Source organism: Heptranchias perlo, chromosome 5, assembly GCF_035084215.1.
Source record: "Heptranchias perlo isolate sHepPer1 chromosome 5, sHepPer1.hap1, whole genome shotgun sequence".
In the NCBI taxonomy this organism is placed as follows: domain Eukaryota; kingdom Metazoa; phylum Chordata; class Chondrichthyes; order Hexanchiformes; family Hexanchidae; genus Heptranchias; species Heptranchias perlo.
Window position 1 is genome coordinate 103,580,751 of NC_090329.1, and position 22,052 is coordinate 103,602,802.

Genomic DNA, 22,052 nt, shown 5'->3' on the forward strand with positions numbered 1-22,052 from the left:
TACAGCACAGAAGGAGGCCATTCGGCCCGTCGAGCCCATGCCACCTCTCTGCAAGAACAATTCAGCTAGTCCCACTCTCCCGCCCTTTCCCCGTAGCCCTGCATTTTTTTCCTTCAAGTACTTATCCAATTCCCTTTTGAAGGCCATGATTGAATCTGCCTCCACCACCCCCTGGGGCAGTGCATTCCGGATCATAACCACTCACTGCGTAAAAAAGTTTTTCCTCATGTCATCTTTGGTTCTTTCGCCAATCACCTTAAATCTGTGTCCTCTGGTTCTTGACCCTTCCGCCAATGGGAACAGTTTCTCTCTATCTACTCTGCCTAGACCCTTCATGATTTTGAATACCTCTATCAAATCTCCTCGCAACCGTCTCTGCTCTAAAGAGAACGACCCCAGCTTCTCCAGTCTATCCACTGAAGTCCCTCATCCCTGGAACCATTCCAGTAAATCTTTTCTGCACCCTCTCCAAGGCCTTCACATCTTTCCTAAAGTACAGCGCCCAGAATTGGACACAATACTCCAGTTGTGGCCGACCCAGTGTTTTGCTTGTCTAATTTAATTGAAACTTTTGAGGGAATCACAGAGTGTATACATAAAGGTTATGCAGTAAATGTTGCATATTTGGGTTTTTGGACAGTGTTTGATAAGGTGCCACCTAAGAGATTTATTGCAAAAATTAAGGCATATTACATTGATGGGAAATCACTGTATAGATAGAGAGATGGTGCGAGCACAATGAGAAAGAGCGAGAAAGAGTAAATTAATGCTTTTAGATTGGATATGAATAATGGTGCCCCCAGGGACCTGTGTTAGGACCTCTTTCATTTTTCATTAATATAAATAGTCGGAATAACATCAACATTTGCTAAAGGTACCAATTTAGGATGCCTGGCAAACTGTAAGAAAGAATACAGGAGATTTCAGGAGGACATAAATAGGTTAGCAGAGTGGGCAGATAGGTGTCAGATGCACTTTCAATGCAGAGTAATGTGAAGTGGTACATTTTGGGAAAACAGACAGAGAAAAGAAACATCCTCAGAACAATAAGATTCTTAACAGAGTGGAGGAAGAGAGAGATCTAGGGATGTAAATACATAAATGTTTAAAGGTGGGCAAAGCAGGTAGAGAAAGATGTAAAAAGGGAAGATGGGATCCTAAGTTTTAGAAGGACATTGAATACAAAAGCAAAAAAGTGGTGTTGAATGTATGCAAGACATTAATTAGGCCATAGTATGAGCATTGTGTGTAATGTTGGGCACCCCTTTATAGGAAGGATAGAAAGGCTCTAAAAAGAACATAATGGAGATTCAATACAATGAAAGCAGGAATGAAAGGTTATAATATGAAGAAAAGCTCAAAAAAAGTTTCTTTTTCACTGGAACAGAGAAGGTTCAAAGCGATTGAGTAGGGGCTTCCACAACTGGAATGCTTTTGTGAGGGTAAATAGTGATACTGGCTGCTGAATCAGCAACAAGCAAGCATAAATGATCACTCGGGGAAGTTAGAATTATTTTTTTCACACAGAAGGTTATTAGAACATTGAATGCTTTACCACAAGTGGCTATTGAGGTAGAGACCAAAAACATAATTTAAAATGAAATTGGATAAGTATTTGAAAAGGAAGAATATAAAAGGATTCCTGGGGAAATGACGGAGAAAGGGAATTCGAGTAAACAGCTCCAGTTGAAGAGCTGGCACAGGTGCAGTGAGCCACCTGGCTTTCTTCTGTGCTGGAATTCCTATGATTTTACAATTGTTCGCATGCACTGTTAACAAGAAGCATGCAGATTAATATCCATTTCAAATGTAAATGTTTCATTTGGAGAACTTGCTTAAACATTCTTAGCCTATGAATGCATTCTTACTGAAGGAATTTTATGTTTTGGGCTCCAACTGCTATGAACCTAAACTGACAGATAAAACCCACAAAATATCGAGTGCACTATTACGAATAGTGCAGAGTTGCCATCGATATGAGTTTCAATTGCTCCATTACTGACCCAAAGAGTTACAAATGGGGACCACTGCCTAACAAGGGAAACTCATTTATTTTATGGTGAACTATCGATAAGCGAGGCGCCACTGATGAAAATGGAAAAGCCCAATATCCCCAGCAGACCAGTTATCAATTGCAGCGATAACAGAACCATGTAAAAAGAAGGTGGAATAGGTAGAAACAAGCAACGCAGGCGTAAAGTGGCTCCACTTCGTGTCAAGCACAAAAAGTTCCCTGATTCCTCCCCTTGACCTGGCAGTGTTTGTATAATTGACAGCTACATATACTTGAGATGAAAAGGCTGAATGGTAAACGGCATAAGTCGAGAGGTGCACATTTTGCAAGCCCCCAACTTGATCTCAGCTGAATCTGGCTGTATTTCCAAGTTCAGTTCATTTAATTGGACCGGACAAGGCTGGAAAGGGCTAGCGACTGGGAATCAACGCTCACACCAGAATGGGCAAGGCATGTCGTGTGCTGCTGCAAGCCATAAAGACCTGTGGCAGTGCAACTTCCCAGTAGCTTTTGGACCAGCTGGCTGCTGACACAAACAGCAACCAGTTGGCCTTCAGCCCCACGCTGAAGCCCTGTTGAAAGTTTCTTTTTAAACGTACCTGAGTTGCCAGGAGGTTACTGGCATTGCCTTTACAGAACCTCCAATCTGAAGGTCTTCTTTTCGACTGACCACCAGGTAGAATCCTTAAAAACACCATGGAAGGTTTTATGACATTATTCTCATTGAATTTACATGCTCTTGCCTGTTTCGGGAGAAAGCTTCCTGACTAAACCAGGGATGCCACCAAAAATGCGTTTCCTGCACAAAAGCTTCTGTCCTTTTTTCCTCTGACTAACAACCTAGAAATTGGCACATACAACATCATAGGAACATAGGAACAGGAGTAGGCCAATCAGCCCCTCATGCCTGCTCCGCCATTTGATAAGATCATGGCTGATCTGTGATCTAATTCCTTATACCTGCTTTTGGCCCATATCCCTTAATACCTTTGGTTGCCAAAAAGTTATCCATCTCAGATTTAAATTTAGCAATTGAGCTTGTATCAATTGCCTTTTGTGGAAGAGAGTTCCAAACTTCTACCACCCTTTGTGTGTAGAAATGTTTTCTAATCTCACTCCTGAAAGGTCTGGCTCTAATTTTTACACTGTGCCCCCTACTCCTAGAATCCCCAACCAGTGGAAATAGTTTCTCTCTATCCACCCTATCCATTCCCCTTAATATCTTATAAACTTCAATCAGATCACTCCTTAACCTTCTAAACTCTAGAGAATACAACCCCAATTTGTGTAATCTCTCCTCGTAACTTAATCTTTGAAGTCCGGGTATCATTCTAGTAAACCTACGCTGCACTCCCTCCAAGGCCAATATGTCCTTCTGAAGGTGCGATGCTCAGAACTGCTCACAGTACTCCAGGTACGGTCTAACCAGGGTTTTGTACAGCTGCAGCATAACTTCTGCCCCCTTGTACTCCAGTCCTCTAGATATAAAGGCCAGCATTCCATTAGCCTTATTGATTATTTTCTGCACCTGTTTGTGACACTTCAATGATCCATGTACCTGAACCCCTAAGTCCCTTTGGACATCCACTGTTTTTAACTTTTTACCATTTAGAAAGTACCCTGTTCTATCCTTTTTTGATCCAAAGTGGATGACCTCACATTTGTCTACATTGAATTCCATCTGCCACAGTTTTGCCCATTCACCTAATCTATCAATATCGCTTTGTAATTTTATGTTTTCATCTACACTGCTTACAATGCCACCAATCTTTGTGTCATCGGCAAACTTAGATATGAGACTTTCTATGCCTTCATCTAAGTCGTTAATAAATATTGTGAATAATTGAGGCCCCAAGACAGATCCCTGCGGGACTCGATTAGTCACATCCTGCCAATGTGAGTACTTACCCATTATCCCTACTCTCTGTCGCCTTTCACTCAGCCAATTTCCTAACCAAGTCCATACTTTTCCCTCGATTCCATGGGCTTCTAACTTAGCTAACAGTCTCTTATGTGGGACCTTATCAAATGCCTTCTGGAACTCCATATAAATAACATCCATTGACATTCCCCTGTCCACTACTTTAGTCACCTCTTCAAAAAATTCAATCAGGTTTGTCAGGCACGACCGACCTTTCACAAATCCATGCTGACTCTCCCTGATTAACTGAAAATTCCCGAGGTGTTCAGTCACCCTATCCTTAATTATAGACTCCAGCAATTTCCCCACAACAGATGTTAGGCTAACTGGTCTATAATTCCCCAGTTTCCCTCTCTCTCTTTTCTTAAAATCTAGAGGGACAGTTCCTGAATCTAGAGAACTTTGAAAGATTATAGTTAGGGCATCTGCAATCTGCTCACCTACTTCCTTTAAAACCCTGGGATGGAAACCATCTGGTCCTGGGGATTTGTCACTCTTTATTGCTATTATTTTCTTCATTACTGTTGCTTTACTTATGTTAATTTTAACGAGTCCCTGTCCCCGATTCAATATTAGTTTTCTTGGGATTTCCGGCATGCTATCCTCTTTTTCTACTGTAAATACTGACGCAAAGTAATTATTCAACATGTCCGCCATTTCCCCATTGTCAATGACAATATCCCCACTTTCAGTTTTTAAGGGGCCAACACTGCTCCTGACCACCCTCTTTTTCCGAATATAACTATAAAAGTTCTTCGTATTGGTTTTGATATCCCTTGCAAGTTTCTTTTCATACTCTCTTTTTGTAGCTCTTACTATGTGTTTTGTGACCCTTTGTTGATCTTTGTATCTTTCCCATTCGCCAGGATCTGTGCCATTTTTTGCCTTTTTGTATGCCCTTTCCTTACATCTTATACTGTCCCTTACCTCTTTAGTTGTCCATGGCTGTTTTTTTTGGCAAGTAGAGTTCTTGCCCTTCAGGGGTATAAACCGGTTCTGTATCTCGTTAAATGTTTCTTTGAACATTTCCCACCGATCATCAGTCGTTTTACCCATTAACAGATTTGCCCAGTTTACTGTGGACAGTCTCTGTCTCATCCCATTGAAGTCGGCCTTGCCCAAGTCTAGAATCTTAGCAGCTGATTCACTTTTTTTCCTTTCAAACACTACATTGAACTCGATCATGTTATGATCGCTATTGGATAGATGTTCACGCACAGTTAAGCTGTTAACTAAATCTGGTTCATTACTCATTACTTAATCTAGTATGGCTTGCCCCCTTGTTGCCTCTAGGACATACTGCTGTAGAAAACTATCCTGGACACACTCAAGAAATTCACTACCTTTCTGACAGTTGCTAGTCTGCTTTCCCCAATCTATGTGAAGGTTGAAGTCCCCCATTAAGATCACTATGCCTTTTACACGCTTGTCTAATCTCTGCATTTATACAATCTAGCACTTCAGAGCTGCTGCCAGGGGTCCTATGTACAACTCCCACTATAGTCTTAGATCCTTTCCTATTTCTCATTTCAACCCATAAGGTCTCTGTTGACTGCTTACCTCTCGTTATATCCTTCTTTATCATTGAATTGATTTCATCTCTAATCACTAAGGTTACTTCTCCCCCTCTTCCATATTCCCTATCTCTCCTGTAGACCTTATAACCTGATATATTTAGTTCCCAATCCTGACCATCCTGCAGCCATGTCTCAGTAATAACTATCATGTCATACCCTCCAATTTGAATTTGAACCTGTAGTTCATTTAATTTATTCCTTATACTCCGTGCATTTGTATATAGAACTCTTAGTTGGGCCACACACCCTAGCCTGACCTTCAGCTTTGATGCTGGGTTAATCACCTTACGCCTTCTAGTTTTCACTTTGTCTGTAGTGTCTAAACTACACTTTCTTTCCGCTGCTCTACGCTTTTCCCTTTCACTTGTTCTTGAACAACATCAGGCTGAGGAAAATCACCCTCTCCCCCCCTACCCCTCACATGTTTTGAAGCTCTGAAGTCTTTTCTGGTTTGTTGCTAACTGAATTTAATAGCAGATACTATACGGTGTCAGAATTTACGTTCCTCCAATGTTGGGAAGACCGAAGCCATTGTCTTCAGTCCCCGCCACAAACTCCTTTCTCTAGCCACCAACTCCATCTCTCTCCCTGGCCACTGTCTGAGGCTGAGCCAGACTGTTCGCAACCTTGGCAACCTATTTGACCCTGAGCTGAGCTTCTGACCCCATGACCTCATGACCCCATGACCTCTCCATCACCAAAACTGCCTATTTCCACCTCCGTAACATTGCCCGTCTCCACTCCGCCTCAGCTCATCTGCTGCTGAAACCCTAATCCAATGCTTTTGTTACCTTTAGTTTCAACTATTCCAATGTTCTCCTGACAGGCCTCCCACCTTGCACCTTCCGTAAACTTGAGCTCATCCAAAACTCTGCTGCCTATATCCTAACTCGCACCATGTCCCGTTCACCCATCACCCCTGTGCTCGCTGACCTACATTGGTTCCCGGTCCTGCACCACCTCGATTTTAAAATTCTCATCCTTGTTTTCAAATCCCTCCATGGTCACGTCCCTCCCTATATCTGTAGCCTCCTCCAGCCCTTCAACCTTTCGAGATCTCTGTTCTCCTCTAATATTGGCCACTTGCACATCCCTGATTTTAATCGCATCACTATTGGCGGCCGTGCCTTCAGCTGCCCAGGCCTTAAGCTCTGGCATTCCCTCCCTAAACCTCTCCACCTCTCTCTCCTCCTTTAAGATGCTCCTTAAAACCTACCTCTTTGACCAAGTTTTTGGTCACCTGTCCTAATATCTCCTTATGTGGCTCAGTGTCAAATTTTGTTTGATAATGCTCCTGTGAAGCACCTTGGGAGGTTTTAATACGTAAAAAGAGCTATATAAATGCAAGTTGTTGTTGTTTCCGATAACCAGTATAACCTAGTGATAGGGAATAATTTTTTGGCTCTGAGGAACATTACATTCAATTCACTGCATGGTTAAGTTTAGTTTGTTAGGAGACCGCTTATGGAAGCTCCCTTTTACTGGTGAATGTGTGTAAAGATTATTGGGAGGCAGCACAAATCATAACACTCAATTCCTATATCAACAATAATAAAGAGTTAATTGTTCTCAGGGTTAAGGTTTGCCAAAATATTATCAACCTGCATGGAAATATGAACTAAAGTCTAAAGAGATGCAATGCAGAATCCTCCTACCTGGCACAGTGTCGTTACCCAGTTATCAATTATAGCAGGGGGTTGTTTTGGCTGTTTTCATTCTCCTTTTGATGTAATGAGCATATATTTATAATTTTGCAAATTGAATTAAGCACAGCTCTTATTGCACACAATGATTAAACACCAATTAAGGAAAGGACCTGATTAAAATAAGCCAAGCTGTCATTTTCCACTCTTTCTATGTGCTAAATAGGTTCACCATAACTCACATTTGAAGTAGGGTTTAATACCTCCCATGCTATTAGACTAATGCTTAGCATAAATCTTGCATATACAATTCTACTACATATGAAGCTAGTGTGATTTATAGGATGATAAACATTCATCAACAGATTATGATGCATTGGTTAGGGATTTTTGGACTTGAAAGAAATGCATCATATTTAAAAATTGCCTACAGTGATTATGTTATCAAGTTGATTTAAAGGCACTGAATCAAAATATATGGTAAATGGAAATTGCTGTCTTGAATTATATTAATGAATTATCTGGTACAAGGCAAGCCGATTTCCACATAAATACAGCAAGGACAGGAGGAACCAAAGGATAAAAGCTCCCAATATGCTCCAGAAAGTGCACAAAGTTGGATAACACAGAGCACAAAACAAAATAGTAACCAGAGTGCCTACACTGCAGCAAATAGAGCTTGGATATTGGAATAATGAAAAATAACTTTTAAACAAATCTTCAATAAAAACGTTAATGCATTTTGATTTCTTCTAAGAAACAGAAGGGGAGAAATTGGTCTTGTTGCCCCCGTTTTTCGGATGAATGACCTCAGACGATACTCAGGGATTCCGCCCATTCCTCGTAAACAAGCATTAGGCCCCTTGCATGGGGAAGAAATTGGTCCTCGTTGTTCCTGTTTTCTGAGTGCACAACGGGAGCAAAAAGGACCAATTTTGTGGAGCTATGTCCCATGCCCTGTGGATGCCTGAAATATGTCCAATGCTATATTGGGTTTGGGCAATATTCAAGCTGCCATCTTAAACGTGCGTTAGGCGCCTTGCATATATTAATGAGGGACCTAATGCCTGTTCAAAGGCATCTTTCAGAAATTGGGCAGTCTGCTCCACGCAGGTTCTCCAGCATTTGCTGCGACCTAACTAGCGGCTACCAATAAACAGGTACGTTTTTTTTCTCATGTGAAGAAAGGAGGAGCAGGAGCCGGACTATGCTAGACCCCTTCCCATTCTCCTCCCCTGCCCAGGATGTACTTCAGGGCTGCTGCCAGTGAGGCAGATGGCCCAGCTTGGTCCCGTGGTGATCGGCGAGCTGACTCTGGAGGTGCAACAGTCACCAGCAGCTCCCCGTGATTGTTACAATAGGCTCAAAGACCAATCTCTAGTGATCCTCAGGCCTATGTCTTTGGGCACAGGGATCCGTCCCTACGCCCAATTGGCGGCCAAAAACTGAACGAATTTCTAGGCAAGCGTTTAAAATATTAGTTAGCTTCATTTCAGATTTCTTTGTACATAGCTTCCTAATGCTATCTGAAGAACAGTACAATCTGCCAGTTACAATCACTCACAGAATTGGCCACAGAACGCACAGGATGCCACTCTCTGTAACTACCTGTATGATCTACTCACTCTATTGAAAGAGTTCATCAAGAGTGAGACTCTTTAGTGATTCTCCAACTCCTGCTGCCTGACAATAAGTTAATGGGCCGGATTTTGCTGTGAAAATAACTGTGTGGCTAACAGCGCTCACCGTTATTTCTGTGCAAATTGAACAGCAACTTCCAGCAACTGCACATTGGCGGTTAAACACGGGAACCCAGAAGTTGCTGTACCAGATACACTGCTCCTCCATAAGCTGCGCAAAAAAGGCATCTCACCATTGGCTCCCCATTCAAATGAATGGAACAGCGTGAAGTTCCTGCACTGATGCTGTACATACAGACTAATCTTGTCAGAAAGATTTAGGGCTTATCCATTCTGATGTAAGTACCCTGTTAACGGCATGGTAAGTCTTAATGACTGCCAAATAACCTCTCTGGCACTGAAAATTAACTTTAACAAGTGTGGAGTGACATTCCTTCAGATTTTAATTGTTGTTGGACATTTTTAAAAAATTAAATTAATTTTTATTTTTTTATTTTTTCTTTCTGTCTCTTTTATCCCTATCTCTTAATTTAATCTTTCTTACCTTCGCTTTATTTTGCTGTACCTGATTTGACATTGAATTCACTATTCTAACTTGCACTTCCTGGTTCAGTCTGTGCGGCTCATTAACGATGCTTCAATCTGATTGGTTAAGGAGATAGACAGTTGCTTGCCCTGTTCACACAGCTCCCAGTTGCCCTGTAGAGGGCGCCGTGCTTTTTGGCTCTCCAATTTACAGGAAATTGCCATGCAAAAGCTTATAGAAAGTCTACGGGCAACTGCAAGTCTAAACAATGGTTTGTACAATTCAAAATGGCTGAATGAAATGGCCGTATGCAGCTGACCAGTTTGTGGAGGGAGTTATGCATTACTTTCATGGTAAGCAATTCATGATTGTGAAAAGTGGCTACAACAGAGAGATGATCACTCTATTCAGAGAACGTTGAATGGAGCAACTATGACAAGGATCCTTCACAGGAATGGCATTGGCCACCGTGGCATCAAGACTATACCCTCGATCCTGGAAGACTGGCAGTCAGAGGACTCTAAAGAAGTCCGGCTGTGGCCTCAGGAGGGAGATACACATGGGTTTCCTGGGTCATTTTGATTGGTGCAGGCAGCTGAAATATCTAGAAAGTTCTGTTCAGCCTTTAGAAAGCTAGTTAAACCTGCACTCTTTAGCAGCAGACTGGGGAACAAATAGGTAAGAGAGCAACAGTGCTTGGCTTTTTCACTTCGCTTTAATAACTTTACTGCTTACCAATAATTTTACTGTATTGGTACAGAAGTATGCTCAGTCAAGCACCACCTATGTCCAGAGGGCAGCAAGGCATGGCACCAAGCCAGAGGAGAAGAAGATCATAAGGAATAGGAGCAGGAGTAGGCCATATGGCCACTCGAGTCTGCTCCGCCATTCAATCAGATCATGGCTGATCTTCCACCTCAATTCCACTTTCCGACCCAATCCCCACATCACCTTGATTCCCCTAGAGTCCTAAAATTTATCGATCTCAACCTTGAATATATTCAATGACTCAGCATCCACAGCCCTTTGGGGTAGAGATATCCAGAGACCCACAACCCTCTGAGTGAAGAAATTCCTCCTTATCTCAGTCTTAGATGGCCAACCCCTTATCCTGAGACTATGACCCCTAGTTCTAGACTCTCCAGCCAGGGGAAGCAACCTCTCAATATCTACCCTGTCAAGCCTCCTCAGAATCTTATATGTATAAGAACTCATTCAGATCTCCAACCTTTTCTGGAGGACATTGAAGGCACATTGCACAGACTCCTGAGTGTAGGAGCCATCAAGTCACCCGGAATTATCACTCATGCCACCTAGAAGGAGGTGGTAAAGGTACTGAGTGCCAACCCCTTCACCTCCAGGACTGCAGAACAGTGCCACAGAGAGTTCCACATCCTCAGCAGGGCAGGCAAGGCAACACACTGCACAACCCTGCCTTTTCTTCCTTGCTCACTGTGCACACCTACACACTCTTCACCCTCTTAAGGTAACACTTTACACAACTAATCCTTCACAGTGCTCTCTGGGTAAGGGCGGCTCAAACTCGGCATTTTGCACAAATGGTACCCAGCTCACCTCACAGCAATTACTTACATGCACAAACCTAAAACATCTTCCTCCTTGAGGCCTTTTGTATTTTAATTTGTCTAATTCACCTAGATACACTAGCTGATCACCCCTGGTATTGCTCATGGATTTATATGCGGTGGGCTCATGATCAGAAGTTCTGTAATCTAATTGAAAGGGATTTCCAACACTACGTCATACATTCATACACACACAAGCGGCATTCATTCCCGTGGGGACTCTCCTGTCCACCCGCTGTAACTTTGGCAGAAGATCCGGAGAAACTGTGTAAACGACGCTCGCACCATTCCTCCGAGTTACAGCGGACATTCGGAAAAAACCCCACGGGAATTCAAACCCAAGACCTTTAATTTTAAAAGATAGATACGTTAGGCAACTAAAATAAATAACACTACGGATTATTGCAATTGAATTAAGTAAAAGTAATGAATTCTGCTTTTCATTTTTATCTTCAAACTATTAATTAATCAGACCACCACCTGAGTACATATCTACTTTACATTATATAAATATCAACCCATATAGCTCTTATTAAAGTACTTACAAATATAGTAAAGTGTAAACATTTGTATAATCATAATGCACATTAAATTTGATTTTATGTGGTTTAGACTCAACACTATGGTAATTTTAATATTGTAAAAGCAGTGAATTCATAAAATGAAAGTTATCTGAATCATTTCACTAAATTATTAAATACGAAGAAGTTCCTTTATTCTCTCAATTTTCCTGATTATTTTTACCTCAGAGTATTTTGATTATTTTTGTACTTCTTGATGTTAGATTACTATTGCAATGTTGCCAGTCAGAGCTAACATACACATTGTTCTTTATGGCCAACAGCCTCCTTACCTCTAAGCAAAAGCACTATAAAGTAACACTTTTCATGAATAGGGACAAAGGTAAGAGAACCTCATAAACATATGAAATGCCAGATGGTCAGAAGTGAATTTACAGACATGTACAAGTCCTTCATTGATCTTGGGCTCATGTATGCATAAGTGGCACCTAAAATTGTCATGATGACATACATGTGTTCAAGCTATTGTTTTGCATCTAATTTACACACACATGCTATCATGATTAATGAAGCACTTTTTTTGAACAGTAACTTACAGCACAAGATTTTTTTAAGCTTGCAAAAGATTGTGTTCTGGAGACATGAACGACTAACCACAACGGAGACTGATGGTTGAACCGTTGAACATAAGCTGGACACCATATTTGCTATAATTGATGCCATATTGTGCTGTTAGACTGGATTGGTTGCACCAACTACATCGTTAAGCTTCAGCAAACTGGTTATTGATTACAGGTCAACATACTGAAAAAGAACACTGTCTTTGTGAAAACTTTATTAAGTTTGTTTATTTTATTTCAGAAAAAAGAAATGCCATACGTACTTTTCATCATGAAAACAACCTAGGTAAGTGATGCATTTTGACACAACTTTACATTGGGTATTTGTAAACAAATAAAATTTGCCAAATGGCTTTTCTTGAAGGTGGTGCCCATCTAAATAAATGAGGAGTCTTGACTGTTCTGGCTGATTTCATTGTGGGAACTGTCACATTTTATTACAATACCTAGTCTAAAAGTCTTAAAAAAGTAATAAAAAGATTATTTAAAAGATTCTTAAGCTAATAAAGCATTTAGCAGTGTATGGGGGCAGTCATTTTAAATGGCAAACATGCTTATAACATTGCATTCTTGGAAAATGTAGGTGGCGTCTTCTACCTTAGCTGGCCTGGTAAATCATTAAACTGCTCGCACCGACTGGCTGAGTGGGGGGGTGGGGGGCATGATGGAGTTGGCATTCACTGCTGCCCAGGCCACCTCCTACCATTGTCCATTGTCCTTGGGCAGATCTCCTTGAGACCCTGCAGTGTTTAGTGCCAAAGATTATTGCCACCTCCAACCCCCACCACGCCTCATTTCCTGCCGCAATATTTCCACAGGACTATCAGAAAAACTGGGAGTTCTCTGCTCTTCTGCTGACCTGACAGTCATTCTATAATCTGAGAATTTATCTTCTTTCCCTGTGTAGAAATGGTGATGATGACGCCTGCCCCTTTAAGCTGCTGCAGGCCTTTGAATCCTGCAGCAACGTGTCACTTCCCTAAAGGGGCGAGCGTTTCATTTCGAGGCATTTCCGACACCAGGAACTCACCCTAAAAACTCTAAAGAGGCTGGCCCTGGAAATTACTGCAAGGTTCAGCAGCTTTAAATGATTAAATGACAGGTGCAAATTGTACGCTATTCTACTTCTGGTCAGGCTCACACCTGATCGGAAAATGTGCCACTATGGTTCTGTAAATATTCTTTTTTGTAGATTACTACCTTGTACATTGTCCTTTGCACAAGTCAGTGCAAACAGGAATTTCTAGTCCACTACTGAAGATAAGTGTCTCTGTAACCTTCATATTCAGTCACTAATATGCACTAGTGAGGAAGGAAGACTGATATACCGCCTTTCACAGCCTCATAACGTCTCGAAGCACTTCACAGCCAATGAAGTACTTTTTGAAGTGTAGTCACTGTTGTAATGTAGGGAAACACAGTTGCCAATTTGCACAAATTTGCACATAGCAAGGTCTCAAAGACAACAATGTCATACATGACCAGATATTCTGTTTTTAGTGATGTTAGTTGAAGGATAAATGTTGAGCAGGACTTTGAGAGAACTCCCCTGATTGTCTTCAAATCATGTCATGGGATCTTTTACATTTATCCAAGAGGCCGGACATGGCACCTCCAACAGTGCAGCTCTCTCTCTCTCTCAGTACTGCACTGAAGTATCAGCCTAGATAATATATTCAAGTCTCTGTAGTGGGGCTTGGAACCCATGGCCCTCTGACTGAGAGGTGAGAGTACTACCACTGAGCTAAGGCTTCAGTTGATTACAATGCCCAGTTATAGTTACCCATACATTGTATTGATGATGCACTTTATCTTCCTTGGCTTCGAGATGGGCACATCCTTCCTGCTCTTTCTCCATAATTCAGAGGGTGTTAGACCAAGATAATCAACTATTAAATATTCTCTAATTTTCCCAGAATAATTGTAGTGAGAATTTTGGCACGATCTGAGATTTCACCCATTCTCGTCAATGTTCTTTGGTTTCAATCTAGCTAAAGTTTATCCTCTTTGTTGGTTGAGTTTTGGAAAGATTAAAATTGATAAATTCTTTGGCACTAACATTTGGGAAGTCTGGAGTGACCTCTTGCAGTTCAGTGCATGATTTTGTATTCCCATTTTAGCTTTGACTGATTTACAACTACAAGCCATTATTACCGTTTTCACTGTGTGACTGTAGCTGTTCCATAATCTCAGTACTTTGGCATGAGGTGTCAGCTTTTGCATGTTGATTTGTGTTGTAGTGCTGGATATCAGTCATACTTTCCTTGAATTACAGCCCAGTCTATTGCCATGAAATTATTTACATTCCTTTGTGAGGTCAAGGCAACAGAATCTATCATTTAGCAAAACACCCAAAACTCTACCCTAGTTAGGACTGGAACATAGAAACAAGAGGCCAGAGAAATTAAGAAGGAAATGTATTCAAGTTGAGCCAAAGTTACCCTGGTCATTCAGTCCCTCAAGCATGTTCCACCATTCAATTAGATCATGGCTGATATACTTGAATGGCAGAATTAACAATAGTAGCCGATTATTCTCTCCATTCTCAACCGATTTTGTAAAAGTGCTTATTTGTTCTGTATCCCAAAGTATATTTTCAAATTAGATAGGTTAGTTTTGAAGTTAAAACTCTATTCAATAAATAGATAACTTCTTCATTAGCAAGGAATTCTATTGCTATATCAGCAAATGCTTTATGAGAAAACTTTATTTCTTACGTGCAGTAAGTGCTTTGTCAAAGTTCAATGTATTTTGATTGTATCAATGTCTCTCGCACATCTGATGCCATATTTAATGCACCATGATCTCAGTGTACATCTCTTGTGGTTGGTGGACTTATGCTGGTTTGTATCTTGTCCTGGTTATATTCACCGTTAAGCCACCATTTAAACTTAATTTGCAATAACAAGCACAAGGTGACTGGCTTATTGGGTCTTTAGAATCTTCTCTATCCTCAGTTCTGTTGTTGATGTTGGTTCTTCTCTTCATCACCACCGCCTGCAGGCTGCTTTCTGCACCTCATTCCCTAAAGGGAACCTCACTATATCCTGGCAGGATCGCTTTTCCACTTCCTTCCTATGCACCCTTACAACTGTCAACAAAAATGTAACATTGCCAGTTTGCTTGAAGGGAGTACCAAGTGTGCCACAGGGCTTCTTCAGCAGAGCTGCTAATTCAACCTAGAAACATACAGTGAATATTCTGCTAGGTGTAACACACTTGGCAGTTTGTGATCTAGAGCAGTAGTTTTTTATTATCTACAGTATTATTCACTTTTTGTCCAAGGCCACAATTTCAAACTCTCTGTCTATCTCTTCACGTCAGCAACATCCAGAGCTGGCAAGCTGCATGTGGATCGAGGCCCAGAGATACATGGATCAATATATCCACTAAAACTCACGGATGAAAGTGGGTAGAGTTGGGTTCCAATATGGGAACCACTCCCATAATATGTTATCATGAGTATCACTTAGATGACATGAAATGATTACCTAACAAAACCCAAGGCTGCAATTAACTAGTAAGTTCTTAACTTCATCCATAAGCTTCCATTATATTTCCAATTCCTAACAGAACCATCAACAATATTCTAAAATATTGTGAGTCTAATTTTCCTTCTCAAAGCTCACATGATATGTGATTCTCTGCCAGATTTGGGAAAGCAGTAGGGTCATTTTAATGATCGGTTTTCTTTTTTTGCTGTGGTTCAATGGGTATCACTCTCGCCACTGAGCCAGATGGTCGTGGGTTCAAGTCCCACTCCAGAGACTTGAGCACAAAATCTGGGCTGCCATTTCAGTGCAGTACTGAGGGAGTGCTGCACTGACTGAGGTGCCATCTTTCAGAGGAGACGTTAAACCAAGACCCCGTCTGCCCTCTCAGGTGGACATTAAAGATCCCATTGTACTATTTCGAAGAACAGCATGGGAGTTCTCCCCGGTGTCTTGGCCAATATTTATCCCTCAACCAACACCACCATAAACAGATTATCTGGTCATTTATTTTGTTCCTGTTTGTGGGACCTTGCTGTGCTCAAATTGGCTGCCGCATTTCCTGCATTACAACAGTGACTACATTTCAAAAGGACTTCATGGACTGTAAAATGCTTTGGGACGTCCTGAGGTCATGAAAGATGCTATAATTGCCAGTCTTTCTTTTTCTTTTCTGTGCTACCACTTGGAGAAGAAATGACTTTGAATTCCAGTCCTATTTAAAATGTATCACCATGGACAGAGAAAAGGCTTGCAGTCAAGTCCCCAGTATGGATTCAAATTCAACCATGTATGGTAAAAATTACCATTAAATTTCAAAATTACTTTAAATTATATATATTAGAAAAGCACCTCCCACATAGGCAGAATTATTGCTCACCACTCCCTTTGGTATTCTTCTATAGCCAGTGAAACGCAATAATGAACACAGCATGCTTCATTCCTGACACACATTTGAATTTATGTACATTAATGATAAGAAGTTCTATTTTCACTCTTGCAAGAGTCACACCCTGCGCCGCTGATATAAATAACTGGGCTGCCTTTACCTAAACAGCTACTTACAATTCCCACAACTACAGTAAATACATCCTAACACACAGTTCATTACACTGTAGGGAACCTCTGGCTAATAACACCACAAACAAGCCACTCAGAATCTGACGACGTTAATAATCTCAACAACATCTTATTATTGCACACTTAAACTTTGTCTTGCACTAGAACTTCCCATAAAAACACACCTTCTGGTTCATTATCATTCTAGTAATCAGTGTGTTTGTGGGACACTGGACAAGCTCGCAACAACCTGCCATATTAGTCTTCAAGACTGTTCGGCACGAGCTGAAGACTGCAGTAAAACATAGCCAGAAAACATTGAAAAGATTGATCACAGGAAGAGGAGTTTGTCAGTTTAAAGGCTGTTTTATTAGTATCAGCTGGTTTCCAAGGCGCTACCTCAGACTGATAATCACTTCAATCAACCTGCGTTTTTCACACACACACACAAGCATTATTTCTTGTCGGTGGTGGATGCAATGAGTGCTCGAGTCTTAATATTTCAGATAAGAGAATTTCTAAGGAAGTACTGCGCTATAATTTCCTTTGTGCATGCATAAGATCAAATGGCGCTCCTTTAAAAGAACTAGCCTTCTTGATAGTTCTGTTGGAATATGCAGCTTTGATTTATCAGGCCTAATCAGATTGGGAGATCAGCCACTCAAACTGTTCAACTGCAAAACCCCATGTTGTATTCATTACACATTATACCCTCTCCCTCCCCCATGCCCCCCCCCCCGCCCGCCCCAATCTAGTCTTTCTGCATTGCAGTATTTTATCACATCCTTTATACAGCGCAAATACCTGTAAATAATTATCTTCCAAACAGAAGTGACATGTGTTAGCCAGAACTGTGGTTATACCAAAGCACTGTATTATTCTCTCTTGGAAATGCACTCAGTATTCAGCTGCTTAACCCCTGAAGGTCAGTTGTAGCCAGGCTATGGGCCCATTTCTTCTTCTTTTGTTTTTGTGTATGTGTGTGTGTGTGTGTGTGTGTGTGGGAGAGAGAGAGGAAGGAAAATGTTAGACTTTGGTGAAACAGATGTAGCTAAATAGAAATAGAAAGATGAAGAAACTGGAAATATATGAAAGTAGTAACAGGGGCTGGACTAAAGAAACAATTGTGTTCAGTTATTTAATGTTCACATGTATCTATATGTATAAGCCTTTTTTTGAAATGCTATTAATGCTCCAATTATAATATGACTAGTATGTTCCATTTTGAACGAATAATTTTGAAATTCATTTAAGGACAGAAATCATTCTTATTTTAACAGTTTTTATGAAAATTATTTTTCCCGTAACAGATCATATGCAGGACAGATTGGTGAATAGATTCCATATCATGGAGGTGTACTAAGCATTGGGGGCACTGGAGGTGAATCCTGCCAGCCCTGCCTCTTGTGATGATGTCCGCATGGAGGGGAGTGACTGTAAGAAGTTTCTTTCCCTACTTCCGGCAGATTCCTGTCTAAAATTTCAGCCGGCTCGCCCCTATTTAGCTGCTGATGCCAGGCCAAGGAATTTCAGGTCCCAAGTACTTGGAGAGTGTTTTTTTAGGATGACTTATTTTATACACTTAAAACTTTGAGGAGAAATTGAACATCATTGCACCAGTTTTTTAGGGGGAAGAATTTCGGGGCGTGTCCTCCCATGCCCGATCTTCCCTGGAATTGCGCCGGTTGCAAAATTGGAAGCCAACGACTTCTAGATGTGCAGGGCACTCACCTGAAACAGGTGGTTGTGGGACCCCGATTGAAATGGACAGGCCTTGCACCACACGTGCTCCGCCAAGTTGTTCCTGGTCTTTAGCAACCTAACCAACGGCCATTAAAGGGACTTTTAAGAAGTCCCTTTGGAAGCTGCTCCAAAAGAGTAAGGAAAATTTTTAATACTTTCATTTCGGTGGAGCCAGGAAGAGTAGTTATGCGGGCCTTTGCTAATATTTTTCTGTTTTACACCCCTTTACTTTTCCTCTCTGCAATTACGCTACATTTATCCACATTAAAATCCATCTGCTTTATCTCACCTCATCCGGATAATTGCTCTAAGTCTCGCTGAAGATAATCACCTTTTTATTCATTGCCTGCTCAGGTATCCTTGTGTTATACATAAATTTAATAATACTTTTGCAGATACCTTGTTATATATCATTGCCAAATATTGTGAATAGCAAGGGTACAAGGACTGATCTCTGTGTTACATCATAGCTTATTCTTTTATCAAGCATTTTTCATTTATCACCACCCCTTGCCTTCAATTGCTAAACTGATTCTCAAACCATCTGCACAATCTGTCAATAATTCCGTAAGCTTTAACCCTCCCTACTAGTCTCATTGGATCAACTTTTCCAAATGCCTTTTGACAATCCTAGTAAGCTACATCTACTGGATTACACTCCTCCACTAACTGCTGGGAGCTCAGATTGCTGTGACTGTGGCTCTGAGGACGAGTACCTTCTCAGCCTTACAATACATGAAGGAGAGCATATATAGGGCCTTCGAGAGGATCACTACACTCCTTCACTCTGTGTACATGCAGAGCCCCATGACAATACAAATGGCACCATGGGATTGGCTGTTGCTGTCCTCTCCCAGGATAATAGCATGCCACTTCTCATGCCAGCCTTTGACTCAGTGGGGGGGCGGGGAGGGGGGGTCATTCCAACCTAACTCACTGGGCGGGAAACCCACGGGATCGGGTGGAATGCCAGTTTTACAACCCGCCCAATATTACTCTCCATTGACTTCAGTAGAGAGTAACATCAGGCGGGGTGTAAAACCAGCGTCCCACCTGATCCCGTAATTTTCCTAACGAGCAGGTTAGGTTAAAATTAGCCCCAAGTGCCTTTGTTGGTTCTACACAGCCAGCTGGCCCAGACTGCCCCGACTGGCGCTGAGACACAGCAGTTTGCAGCCGGGCCCTGAATGGTCAGAGCTGCTTGACGTCACCCACCACAGCCATCTCAAGTGTCCTCGATGGATGATCAGCAGCCTTTCTCCTCTTAGCCTCCTGTGACAGGGGAAACATCTCGTGGGAGGACTAGAATAGATAAAGAAGCACAGAGGCCAGGCATTGAGGGATTGTACTAAAGCGATATCATTTCAATATTAAGAGACGGAAAAGTTGTTAAATCTACAATGCGCACTATGTTAAGTAAAGAGGTTTATTTTGCATTGATGTTGGTTTTCATATTCTTAGTTATGTAAGACGAGGACAATGAGATAGTAAGCATTGGAGGACATTCAGAAGTGGGGTAGAAGGAGTGGGTCAAATAGTGAGACTGTCGATATTCTGAGGGGAGGGTTTCCTTAGCAAAATCTCTCCTCGATAATCTGTAGCCTTACAGCTCTGGCAGCCATCAGCACTGCTCTGCCTCGGTCTTCCTCACCATCCTCTTCTTTCTCATCCTCTTCTTCATCTTGCTCTTGCACTTCTTCCTTTTGTAGCAGCTGCAAGACTTGGCACCTCTAAATGGCATAATTGTGCAGCATGTGGCAAACTACTACAAGTCTGAGAGACTCACTCGGGGCCAAACTGCAGGACTCCAGCGGATCGGTCCAGGCACAGGAACCTTTGCTTTAGGGCTTGTGGTTTGCTCGATGAGAGCAGCATCTGTGGCCAGGCATGATCTAGGTTTAGAGGGAATACCGCCTGTCTCTAAGGAGCCAACCTGACACCCGCTGGTTTGGGTCGAAGAAAGGGAGTGGGGGGGGTTGAAGATTGGCGCAGTATGAAGGCATCATGACTGCTGTCAGGAAAATGGGCATAGACCTGCGTTATTCACTGCCTGTGGTGACAGACCAGCTGAACATTCGGGGAGTGGAATCCCTTTTTATTATAAAACATGGCTGAGGTCATGAACTCCCAGAAGTGCATCCAATTGTCTCATCAGCTCATTGATACCATTTGTTTCAATAACCTTCTCTAATTTTCCATAACTTATTGCCCCATGGGTAATAAAAAGTACCCTTTGGTTGAAAATCCATGATTCTAGGGCAATTTATAGTTTGATATTTTTGACGTACACAAAATGACAACATTGTCAGTAATGGTAAAAAGTTTAAATTAAATTGCTATTAAAAATGATTTTTCCCTTTTAAAAAAATGATCACAGGCTGCATGGGGTTGGGGGAATATATTAGTATGGATAGAGGATTGGTTAAAGGACAGAAAACAGAGAATACGAATAAACGGGTCATTCTCAGGTTGGCAGGCTGTAACGAGTGGGGTACCGCAAGGATTGGTGCTTGGGCCTCAGCTGTTTACAATCTATATTAATGATTTAGATGAAGGGACCGAGTGTAATGTATCCAAGTTTGCTGATGATACAAAGCTAGCTGGGAAAGTAAGCTGTGAGGAGGACACAAAGAACCTGCAGAGGGATATAGACAGATTAAGTGATTGGGCAAGAAGGTGGCAGATGGAGTATAATGTGGGGAAATGTGAGGTTATTCACTTTGGTAGGAAGAATAAAAAAAACAGAATATTTTTCAAATGGTGAGAAACTATTAAATGTTGGTGTTGAGAAAGACTTGGGTGTCTTCATACAAGGGGGTGATTTTAAACTCCAAGAACGGGTGGGTTGGGGGTGGATAGGAGTTGAAAATAGTTGTTTTTTTGGGTCACAATCGCAAAATTTTCAGAGTTTGCATTCCCAGTGAGAAGCCTCTACTTTTACGCCCCGACGTTAAACTCAGAAATAAAGCAGGGTTGCAGTCGCGACCCAAAAAACAACTATTTTCAACTCCCACCCGTCCCCAACCCACCCGTTCTTGGGGATTAAAATCACCCCCAAAAAGTTAGTATGCAGGTAAAGCAGGCAATTAGGAAAGCAAATTGCATGTTGGCCTTTTTTGCAAGGGGGTTGGAGTACAAGAGTAAGGAAGTCTTACTACAGTTGTACAGGGCTTTGGTGAGACCTCACCTGGAGTACTGTATACAGTCTGGTCTCCTTATCTAAGGAAGGATATACTTGCCTTGGAGGCAGTGTAACGAAGGTTCACTAGATTAATTCCTGGGATGAGAGGGTTGTCCTATGAAGGGAGGTTGAGTAGAATGGGCCTATGCTCTCTGGAGCTTAGAAGAAAAAGAGGTGATTTCATTGAAACATATAAGATTCTGAGGGGGCTTGACAAGGTAGATGCTGAGAGGTTGTTTTCCCCTGGCTGGAGAGTCTAGAACTAGGGGGCATAGTCGCAGGATGAAGGGTCAGCCGTTCAAGACTGAGATGAGGAGGAATTTCTTCATGCAGAGGGTTGTGAATCTTTGGAATTCTCTACCCCAGAGGGCTGTGGATGCTCAGTCATTGAGTATATTCAAGACTTAGATGGATAGATTTTTGGACTCCGGGGAATCAAGAGATATGGGGATCGGGCAGGAAAGTGAAGTTGAGGTCAAAGATCAGCCATGATCTGATTGAACAGAGGAGCAGGCTCGAGAGGCCGTATG

General features: G+C 41.8%; 1 long non-coding RNA gene across 1 annotated transcript in view; it reads left to right on the plus strand.

Moving 5' to 3' along the window:
* LOC137321988 (uncharacterized) overlaps positions 1-22,052 on the plus strand; it is a 228,285-nt gene that overhangs the window by 159,190 nt on the left and 47,043 nt on the right. Inside the window, exon 2 of the long non-coding RNA XR_010962937.1 lies at positions 12,290-12,334. This is a non-coding gene — a long non-coding RNA (uncharacterized lncRNA). The remainder of the gene's footprint in view (positions 1-12,289; positions 12,335-22,052) is intronic.